This window comes from Hoplias malabaricus, chromosome X1, assembly GCF_029633855.1.
Source record: "Hoplias malabaricus isolate fHopMal1 chromosome X1, fHopMal1.hap1, whole genome shotgun sequence".
Classification (NCBI taxonomy): domain Eukaryota; kingdom Metazoa; phylum Chordata; class Actinopteri; order Characiformes; family Erythrinidae; genus Hoplias; species Hoplias malabaricus.
In genome coordinates this window covers 2,141,153-2,153,701 of record NC_089818.1, presented here as the reverse complement: position 1 = coordinate 2,153,701, position 12,549 = coordinate 2,141,153, and positions in this window count along the sequence as shown.

Below are 12,549 nucleotides of genomic sequence, written 5' to 3'. Positions count from 1 at the left end.
GAAACCCACGCAGACACAGAGAGAACACACCACACTCCTCACAGACAGTCACCCGGAGGAAACCCACGCAGACACGGGGAGAACACACCACACTCCTCACAGACAGTCACCCGGAGGAAACCCACGCAGACACAGAGAGAACACACCACACTCCTCACAGACAGTCACCCGGAGGAAACCCACGCAGACACAGAGAGAACACACCACACTCCTCACAGACAGTCACCCGGAGGAAACCCACGCAGACACAGAGAGAACACACCACACTCCTCACAGACAGTCACCCGGAGGAAACCCACGCAGACACAGGGAGAACACACCACACTTCTCACAGACAGTCACCCGGAGGAAACCCACGCAGACACAGGGAGAACACACCACACTCCTCACAGACAGTCATCCGGAGGAAACCCACGCAGACACAGAGAGAACACACCACACTCCTCACAGACAGTCACCCGGAGGAAACCCACGCAGACACAGGGAGAACACACCACACTCCTCACAGACAGTCATCCGGAGGAAACCCACGCAGACACAGAGAGAACACACCACACTCCTCACAGACAGTCACCCGGAGGAAACCCACGCAGACACGGGGAGAACACACCACACTCCTCACAGACAGTCACCTGGAGGAAACCCACGCAGACACGGGGAGAACACACCACACTCCTCACAGACAGTCACCCGGAGGAAACCCACGCAGACACAGAGAGAACACACCACACTCCTCACAGACAGTCACCCGGAGGAAACCCACGCAGACACAGAGAGAACACAACACACTCCTCACAGACAGTCACCCGGAGGAAACCCACGCAGACACAGAGAGAACACACCACACTTCTCACAGACAGTCACCCGGAGGAAACCCACGCAGACACAGTGAGAACACACCACACTCCTCACAGACAGTCACCCGGAGCGGGAATCGAACCCACAACCAGGTCCGTGGAGCTGTGTGACTGCGACACCTACCTGCTGCGCCACCGTGCCGCCGTTTCTGAAATTCCACATAATTTATTTTTGTCTGCATCTTACACACACAACAACAGTTGAAAAAATATATATTTATAGGATTACTTGTACAATTTTAGCTGTCAAAAGTAGAATTTTTTTTCTTCCTCAATTTTGTACTATTATCTGCGCCTGGGGTTTATATATATATATATATATATATATATATATATATATATATATTATCTCATATTCTTCACCCTTATAGTTCGCCAAAACAGGGTGGGGGAGCTAGGTGCTGTGTCAGCTTTGACCACAAGGGAGCAGTCCAACTCAATACAGTGCCCATGGCCGAAACACGAGCAAACTCGCCGCCACAGAGCCACAAAAAAGAGACAAGTTGTTATTTAAAAAAACAAACAAACAAATGACATTTAATATATACATTTACTCAACTAATGAAGAAACAGTCATTGACCTTGTATCAAAACGGCCAAACGTGCAGCAATATGACTACGTATATGTCAAAAAATATCTTATAAATCATTTAAATCACATACGCATACTGAAGATAAACATAATCGTGTATGTTTTTATGCATGTCTGAAAAAGAAAAGTAAACAAGCTCCTATTGAAAATTTGAAGTGTTTACAGAATGATTCCATGTGAAGAACTTTTAAAAAATGATACAAATTCAGAACCAGATTGAGTTATAAATTTCATGTGCCATTTTGTGAGCCACAGCCGTTGTGGGAAAGAAACAGCGGGAATTAACATTGTTGAAATTAGATGAACAAATATTACTTGAACCTGAACACAGGCAAGTATAAACAAGAATGCTATTAAAGAATGATTTTAATATCTTTCTGCTAGTAATTAGTATGATCAGGGTCCACATTGGCTGTGGTAGACATATGGCTTCCAATGTTGAAACAGTGCTTCCATGTCACGTTTTTGTTTATGTTTTAAATGATAACTCTATAGAGATTCACTCAAGTCATGCTGTATTCTAATCTATATTTAATTTAATAATTCACTAAAAGCTCTGTTGTGCAGTGAAGTGTGTACTGTTGTCTGATACAGTGAAATAATAATAGATTAGGATGCCTATTATGCTACTTTTTTTCTTTCTTTCTTCCAATCACATTTTCACCACTGCCACCCCATCCCACAAAAAGAATCTCCCCGGGTCTCCTCTATCACATGATAGGAGAGGCAAGCATATGTTTCCCCTCAAACACATGTAGCCTGGGCACATACCTTTTCAAAATGTTGCTAATGCTGCATCATTAGGTTTGGAGGGAGAACATTATCTGTCCAACAGATGCCCTAGCATCATGATGAGTGATGCCATCCTACCCAGACAGGGAGAGGAAGGACAAATATGCTGTCTAGTACTCATGCCTGAGTACAGATGGCTGTGACATCACTGGGGATCAAGGCTGTAGTCTCCTGAAGGTAGAGCCAACAGTTTGACCACTGCAGAAGTTCTTTGGCCCTATCTTTATTATACAAAGTGTTTATATGTATTATGATACTTACTCCAGAGACACTATATTAGCAGAAGTATTCACTCTTCTGCCTTCACATGCAGATCTTGAGTGACAGTCCATTATTCGTCACTGTTTTGAAATTGACACACCTTTAGCAGCTATAAGAGCTTCAGCTCTTCTGGGATGGCTTTCCCACAAGGTTTATGAGTGTGTTTATGTGTAAGTGATGCGTCACTCCAGAGAACACATCTCCACTGCAGTGGTGGCATGCTTTACACCACTGCACACAACATTTTGCATTGGCTTGGATGCAGCTGCTCGGCCACGGAAACCCATTCCATGAAGCTCTCTATGCACGGTTCTTGAGTGAATCTGAAGGACACATGAAGTTTGGAGTTCTGTAGGGATTGACTTTGCAGAAAGTTTGTGACCTCTGCGCATCTGCTGACCTTGCAGTGTGGCGTATCACTTTGTGGCTGATTGCCCGTGGTTCCCAATCACTTCCAATTTGTTATAATACCACTGGCAGTTGACTATGGAATGTTTGGTAGTGAGGAAATATCATAAATACACTTTCACTGGTGGCATCCTCTCGTGGTCCCACTCTGGAATTCACTGAGCTCCTGAGAGTGACCCGTTCTTTCACAAATGTTTGCAGAAGCAGTCTGCACACCTAGGTGCTTGGTTTCATTCATCTATGATCATAGAAGTGACCGGAACGCCTGAATCCAGTGATTTGGATGGGTTAGTGAATACTTTTGGCAATATAATATATGTTTAGAAACCCGTATTACTGAAACTCAGGAGAAGTGCCTGTCCATATTGTGATCCAATAAACTGGTCACTACCTGTTTTCATTTTGTCTACACCCTCAGCCTTTGTTTTGACCTTTAACAACCTTTTATAATTCTTTGTGTCTCAGGTGAAGTCTGTAAACATTAAATGATAAAATGCTGCAATAAACAGCACTATAATTTAGAGTGATCACATGGAGAGTGTATGTTCTTTTAATAGATTTGTGTATCTATTGTAACCTTGTATGACCGAGACAGGTGGAACAGAACCTAAACCAACTAAATGAGACAAACAAGAGGACAAGAGTATGAACATGAGAGAGAGAGAGAGCGTAAGTGTGTGAGGGCATGTACCCAGATAACAGACTCATTTGGGCCTAACCTGTCTTACTTTTGATATTTACTGGTTAGAGCTATGTGGGCCAGCTGTCATGAGCCAGACTTGAATTTGTTCCATGATACACCTGACATCTGATATAAGGTACACTTGTGGCTGAGTTGAGGCACGCTGTGTCAAAGTGATCATTTAAGGCCAAACATGGCCAATTAGACAGCTGCAGATGCACCACATTTGGGCCAAACATTCATTGCTATCTGGGTAGCTAAGGTTGTCAACAATGACTGGTGGAATTACATTTATCTACTTGGCCTTCACTGTCTCTGAGTCACAATGTCCAAAGATGTTCTCATTAACAGCCTGGAATATCCAAAAAAAATAAGCCCATTCCGAATGCTCTCAGAGTGGAAGAGAAATCTGAATTAACATTAGATCAGTCATTATACTGCAACTAGAGTAAGATGCAGGCTATAAACCTTCCAAGCGTCTTCTGGTGGTTCTTTTAGGGCCTGTTTACAAATGGCATTAGGATCCGTTTTGTATCTGGTACAAAAAAAACTGATCTGTATTCTTCCTGATCAGGGTCGCAAAGTGCCCACAGCCTACCTGGAATCACTGGGTGCAAGGCAGAAAAAGACCATGTCATTACACTCAAACAGAGGGCATTACATTTACTACTGTATGTGCACAGCCAAGCAAATGTCTTTTTGGATTGTGGCAGGAAACTTGAGCACTCACAGGAAACCCATGCAGACATTGGGAGAACACACTAAATCCTCACACACAGAGGTGAGGACAGAACGCTGAGACTATAAAGCTGTGTGGAAGTTACACTGCATTTAGTGCCAACATGCTGCCCTACATTAGAAATTTTACTAGTGACTTTTTCAAAAACATCTTGCAAGAAAATATTGAAAAGTTTGTGCTATGCAATATTTGGAGTCTCTCTGTTGTCTAAAAAACTACAGACAAAAATTCCCTGCTGTGTGCAGAGAGAGAAGGCCTAGCATACTGGACGGATTTACCTATTTAGACACTGGGGCTTCGTAAACACATTAGACTGGCTGTGAGTGTACAAACCAACGGGAGGACAGCAAATGGTGAGGAAACATCACAACAGAAGAATGTGCCTGAATTGCATAGAGGATGACACTTCCAGTCCAGTCCTTTATATCTTGTTCACAGTCTTACCATTTATTATGTGGTACCGTGTGTCATCTGCATAGCATTATTTTAGAGCATTAATGCAGTGTTTACGGATAACATCCTTGTGGTAGCCCATATGCAAATAGTGTATGTCCTAACACAGAACCTTGTGGTACACCATGCTTTAATATTATGTGTACTGAATATTCTCCATTTATACATTTAAACAGTTAAAGGAATGATTATACAACTCATGTGACATGTTCCTCTTGCCAGATACGTAGTCAAATATCTGAGGTGCCGATGTGCTATTCTCGCCAATAGTACAAAAGGAAACACACACAAACATAAGCTACAAGGGTTCTAGGATTTTTACTCAGTCATCTAGAAGACTTCATATGTCCAGAACAATTGTGCACTGCATTATTATAAGAGTGTAACTGATGACCTAGGACACCCAAATAACTAGTCTGGAGCTGATTGTTTGCATCTTAATAAGTGTGTGTGTGTGGCTGTGTGGCTGTGTGGCTGGAGAGACTGATGCGTCTGGTAGATGAATCATCAGTGTGGGATATTTATAGCCACTCCTCAGAGGAAGAGGGTGCACAGGGGTAAAAGCGTTGAGCCAGACGTCATCACATAGCATCTAATTCACACACGCACAATCCTGTCTCCGTGGTTTCAGAACACATTACATACACATCATTCACTTCATTTCTCACACACACATGATATGTAGCATATGATACCATATAGGTAGCAGTAGTGTTGCTAGCTCTCATGTCTGTTTGCATGCTAATGTGTTTACGAAGCCTCAGTGTCTGTAAATGGGTAAAAAAACAAAGTGTCTGGGTCCGGTGCTAGGCTTTCTCTCTCTCTGCTCACGGCAGAGAAACGCCATCTGGAGGTTTTTAGACAACGGAGAGACTCCAAACGCTGAAAAGCACCAACCGAGATGAGGATGTTGCTTTATTCCTGCTCCATAGGGGGGTAAGACTGACTTATGTTTGATCACTTAAGGTGGAAATGTTTCCAAACTTGGGAGACTGCTAACTGCATTAGCGACAGTGCTAATAAACTAAACACTTCAGTTTCAAATTAGTTTCTGTGGGAATTCAAACAGTGAATAAAACTTACACTTCAGCCACCTACAAACAGTTGATCTTTCCCTTAAACACACAGTTCCAGCTTAAAAGCTGCATAGATTCTGAACATAAACAAACAAGAGAGAACAGAGTTTCCCTACAATCATAGACGTCCCCTTTAAAAGAACTAGGAAGTTTGACCATATTTGACACACTATCTGTAATTCATTAGATGCCAGTGATCTCCAGAACAGATTCGAAAGTTCTGCTGCCGACATGTAAAGCTCTAGATGGCCTCACCCCTCAGTAATTGAGTAAGATTATTTCACATGAACGATCGTGCCGACCTAGATCACAAGCTGCTAGCTATCTGTTTTTTGCATAGAATAATTAAATCCACAGCAGGGGGAAGAGTCCTTTATGCACTAGCATTTGAGTAATATTTAATAAATGTTCAGGACTCAAGCACAGTCTCCATTTTTAAATGTTTTGTTTTGCTGAAATAACCGTGGACCGCCAAGGAAAAGACAATATACATCTCTCTAGAAACCCAGTGTATGCCTTCACATCAGTGGAAATGCCGTACATATACAATCACCTATTCAATGGTCATTCACAAACCCCTACACCATTGATGTTGGCTTCTGCACATTCATAACAATCTGTATGGTCCCGTTATTCACCAACGTGGAGAGTATTACAGTACACCAAAGTAAAATTATAGCTTGGAGCATACTCACCCTTTACTCAGTACTTCTGTCTTCATGGAGGCTTTGGTTGATAAACATTCTGTTTAATTTTTACTTTTACATTTTTCTTCTACTTCATTTTACAATATCACTCTATTCTCGATAGATCTTTGTTTATAAATCATAACAAACATGGAATTAATTTAACATTATAAATTGATATGCTACAAATTTGGGGACGATTAAAATTTCCAAATGTGCGAAAAGAGTTATTTTTTTTTGGAGATAAAGAAGAAGTTAGCTGCTGAATACTGTTCATATTCTGTAAAGAGTCAATTAAAATGGTTTTGTAGGAATGTAGATCTAAGCCAAGAACAGTTTAAAAACCTTTATTACACAACAGATGGCAGCTGTTCTGTGTACAGTTTTATATAATCCCATAGTCCAGAGAATATTTAATCAAATAAACTTGTCTTTGCAGTGGTAAAAACAGGAGAAGTGGTTAAATTTAATGAATAGAAAATCTCCCGCTGTGCAGTGCCACACTAACAGAGGTCTCTCTCTCTCTCTCTGTGGTTCATTATAAAGTGTTAAAACATACTAAAACACAATCATGCATCTCAGGAGAAAGCTGTTACCCAGACTCTCTTCGCAGGGTGGAGTTGTAATATAAATCTATCTGCATGGGTTCTGCAGTGGTGGGAGTGCACCTGGCATTTTAAGTCAGCTCTGGATGGAAGAATAATGATGATGCTGTGAATCTGAGTGGGAGTTAGCCTTGAGAAACTTGCCAAACAAAGTCTCACTTTCAGGCAACGAATGAATGCTCTCCCTTACAGGTTTAATAAGTATTCAAATAACAACAAAAAATGTAAGTGATTCAGGAAGGTTTAAATGCAAGAAAGTATCTCAAGGAGTTTATAAAGACAACTTTTCAAACTTTTCACTCACACATGGGGACAGTGTTGCCTTCTAATGTATTTTTTAGAATTAGAATCACTTTCACTGCACAGATTGGGTTAAATACAGAGAACAAATGGCAGTAAACACACATTTACACACACACTGGTGAACACTAGGGGGCAGTGAGCACACATGCCTGGAGCGGTGGGCGGAGCAGTTGGGGGTTAGGTGCCTTGCTCAAGGAACTGGGGATTTAACCCGCAACCTTCCGGTTAGACACACATTCCCTAACCCCCAGGCCATGGCCGCCCCAGAAAGAGTGACATCAACAGTGACATCAATATGCCAAAGTAAAAAACATGGGCATGAGTTTGATTGTTGGGTGATACCACCTCCATCTCATTAGCTGCTAGAACCAATAAAATCACAATTATACATTGATATATATAAGAAGAGCATGACCAGCAGCGCTTCCACAAATCAAAGACAGCTGCTGTTCCCACCTTGGACTCCATGATCGACCAGAGGATGTGCCGACTCTGAGGATCAGGGGTGCTGCTAGAAATCTGGGGCCCCATGAAAGATGCTTGCCCCCACACAAGACAATGCTATTAAAATAATATTAATAGCCCTCAAAGGGCCCCTGTCAGTGCCAGGCCTTTAGAATCACCCTAACTTTCCCCCAGCGCCCGCGGCACCCCTGCTAAGGATGGTGTTCACTTTATTGAGGTCACTACACATCTGCTAACTCTGCCCACTCATTTGTTGGGCCCCACATAATTTATGATGGTGTCTTAAATCTAAGTGGGTTCTAGAGATTTGAGCTTAGTGATTATACATGCCAGTGACCATCATTTGTTTTCTTGTTTTATTCAGATGATCTAGTAGAATTACTGCTATGGAGATGAGTCAAATAAGAGAATCAAAGTAGGTTTCATCATCAAGCACCTGATTCCCTGAAAGAAGTGGAGATTTTTGACCCTGCACAAGATCTTCTTTTGACAGTGGAAGCAGCTTCACAGAGTGATGACATTCCTGGATTAGTATAAACTGCAGTTCGGTGTTAATAACCCACAAGCTTATTGCAAAAGAGGCAAAAAATCTGTTTAAGTTTCCAAACTTTAGTCCAATGAAAATCCAACAGAAGAAAAGAGTATTTTATTTTAGTTTTTACATCTCTCAGCAGAGATACATCCTGTGCTACTTCATAGCAAATCTATCACAAAAGCATTTACAGTTCAGTAGCACGTGCAGAAATGGGCCAGATTTGTTTTGTGATGAGAAGCAAATAAGCATTTTTTTATATCAAATGAAACCTAATGAAAACATAAACAATGCCTCTGTTCGGAAAGAACAGCTACTCGTTTAAAACTGAAGACTATCATAATTAAAGAGACGGGAAGAGTTCTACCGTAGATGAACAACAGTGCTTCCTCCACACACACACACACACACACACACGTAAGGGAATGCGTCACACCGACTATGAGTCAGAGAGAGGCAAAATGAGAAATAGAGTGAGAGAGAAACTGCAGAAGGATATTAAGTAAGGAATGAAAGAAAGTGGTAAAAGGATACAGAATATTTTAATCACTTTATAGATTGCTATGACATTCATATGAATATAAAAATAAAGATGAAATTGTAAGAAGGTGGCAGATGCCGGCACAAACACAAGATACCTGTGGTGCAGTGTGGAGGGGATAAGTGCAAGAAACCAAAAACAGCACACAATAACATTAAAATAATACCAAAAAATTATAATAATGTATTTAAAAAATGGAAGAAACAAAAATAAATATAGCTAAACTACATTAAATGAACTTAATTTAATTTTATTTTATTTTATTTAAGATAGCACTAAATCTGCTCACTAGATTAAATGCTCTGAGGATGTTGTCAACTTAAAGACAAGTTGTTCTGTTGCTGCTTCTTACAAACAGCACTGAGACTATGGTTTTGTCCTGTTTCCTCCGCTGAGTCACCTGAGCTCACTGCTTTACAGCATTACATTACACATGCAAACACTAGATTAAAGTGAACTAAACAAAAACAGTGAACACAGAGAAATAAAATTATAGATAAAATATGGCAAAAAATGTTCTTTTCAAGCCATGGAATTAAAGCACGATTGTTTTGAGGCCAGACTCCGGGATGTTCTCTGTGCTCTACAGAATCGGAACAATGACATTGTCACACGTCGACAGACTACATCTACTTCTCCGTGGACTCTGCTGCACCCTGAGATTATCCAGAGCTTTCCATTAACAAGACATGGGTTACAAGTACCTTACATCTGATCCAGAACAGAGCATTCAACACGGATTTAAGACGATACAAATAGAACCTAAATAAGAATTAAACAATCCAAGGACCATAAAACATGAGTCGGGTACCAGACTGGAGCAGAAGCATGTACCTGATGTTTGGAGAGACAAGAGAAAATATGACAGGCTCTAACTAACAGTTAGATTGACACTTTAGTAACTCATACCTTTATTGGTGCAATACCCAGCAGGTAATACTCATTGTATACTTCATAGCTTACACACACACACACTCTCTCTCTCTCTCTCTCTCCCTCTCTCTCTCACACACACACGTTTTAAAAGATAAAACAAATATTCATTAATTAATTCAAAGTCCGTAACTGCTTATCCAGTTCTGGGTCGCAATGGATCTGGGGCCTCACTGGACGCTAACCCTAACCCTAACCCTAACCCTAACGCAAGGCGGAAACATCTTGGAGAGGGCTAAAACAAATATTGTGCATTTTTAAACATTAGCTCATCACAGTGGACTGCAAAATAAAATAAGGTGGCAGCTAACAGCATCCAAAATGCACCTACTTTTTAAAATTTTATTACAAAATTGCTTTGCAGTGTCTCTGCAGGTAGGAGTATGAGTGCAGTGTGTTTTAGTCAGTATGTTGGTGTGCTGTATGGAAAGAAATGAATACTTATTTAATCAAGGCTGTTTTCTTTTTTTTAACGACTAAAGTTAATGAGCTGCATTTATAGTAATATAAGTCAAATCCATCCTAAAGAAACTCATTTTTTTCACATGTCTATAAATACATGAACTTGTAATAAATAGAAAGTTATTCTTTGTGGTTAACTACAGCAAATGATGTGATTAATCACTTTTATCCTCACTATTTCCACAAAGGTTTTCACTATTTTAATAACTTTTAATATAGAGCTTTTAACATCACATAAGCTTCTTTCTCGTGCCATAATTGGGACTGATGATGTAGTGCATCTGAGATGTTTATTGGGGGTGGGGAAGGAGAGGGAGAGAGAGAGTAAAAGAATCTGAGATATTGTGTGTGAGAAACAGAGGGAAAGAATCAATGGTGGGAGACAATAGAGAAGGAGAATGGAAATGTAGGTGAGAGAGAGAGAGAGTACAGAGGGATCTGTGCTCATCTCCTCATTAGAACCCACCTGCTGTCTGCTTCCTGCCACACCCCTGAAAGAACCAGAGACAGCGAGGAGAAGATAGGGATTACCATGGCGACAGGGCCGTAAGGGAGCCATGTACGAAGGGGGAGAGAAAGACAGTGATGAAAAGAGATCAGTGATTAGGGCACCTCTGCAGTACAGGAGAACAGCAAACAGCCGTGTGAAGGGTGATAGAAAGAAAAAAGACGGATAATGGGGAGATATTTGAAAGCAACTGGGTCTGTGCCGATGTTATATTTATTCTGAAGTGTAACAGACTGATTGCTTTAGGGTGTGTTTTGTTGAGTGGAGAGTAATCCTCTCCCAGTGTTAATCAATCAGATTCTAACAAACATTCATGTCACACCCAACCCCCCCCCTCCCCCCCCCCCCCCCGCCCCCACACACACACACGATAAATCCTTCCCTCCAAATATGCTCTTTCTCTTGTCATAGCCATGAGTCATCCACACTGAATGCTATCTGTGTAATACCTCTCTCTCTCTCTCTCTCTCTCTCTCTCTCTCTCGGCCTTGAGATGAAGCTCATTGGTACCTGTGGGACGCTGCTGTGGCATTTGTTGACTCACGTGTGGCGGCCGTTGATTGACATTCCGGGAAGTGTATCACAGAGTGCTCTTCAGAGGCTTGACTTCACAGAGGAAATGTGTATAAAACAAATAAGCCACAGCTTTTTCTGCATGAATGGCAAAAGAGGAATGATGCAAACAGGATGAATACATAAAGCAGACCACAGAAGATTAGCTCCTATAAATTACATTTACTGTAAATATGAATAAGTAAAAGACCAAATCCAAAAAAATAAAATATGATTCACAAATAGATATTATGTAATTTACAAACTAAAGGGAAACTAGATTCACACATGTTCAGGGTTTTGTTTTTTTTTTTTTTTTGGAAGTCACTTATTTATTGAGTCGTTTGTATTTAGATGGTGCTGCACAGAACCCTGACCTCCACCTGGTTTAGAGCGGAGACAGTGAGCCAGGCCTCGTCCAACATCAGTGTCAAAATTCCCATAAACACACTCCAAAACCTCGGGGAAGGCCTCAGCTTCATCCAACATTGAGATTGATCGACTGTGCAGCGTGACATTGGTCTGGACTCGACTGTTTTGATGAATCCCATATCGTCTCAACCCATGGCAGGAGCTTGCAGGACTTCTTTCAAAGTTGTTAGCTTTGTTTCAGAACATCACTGTGTTGTCAGGTCGGGACACGTGCTTGTTGTTGTGATTGTTGTGTATTAATTCTAGACTTTGATAGCTGTCCAGTCCATGGATTTCTTTTCAGTTCTTGCTACATGCAGCATGTTTCCTAGTAGCTTAGGCTGTAAGTTCTGTTTGTAACTCAGACTGGGACCTCAGCTGGTCCCAGATTAACAGCTCCTATCCTCAGTGGGTTATTCTGTTGCCTCAGTAATTCATGATATTGCTCATTGTGTTGGCAGTCATTTGCTTTGAACTTCAGCGCACAGTCTAGAGAAGATTCTGTTAGTATTTGGTTTATAAGAAAGCCTTTAAATTGGGAGGTCTCTCCATTCTGTCCATAGTCGCTTCAGCAAGAAACCACTGTTTTTTGTGAAAAAGGTCAAACAAATATATCTACAGCTAGAGGTCATCGTCTCTGCAACTGAAATATAATCTTATTTTACACATTTTACAATATGATCTGTGTGTA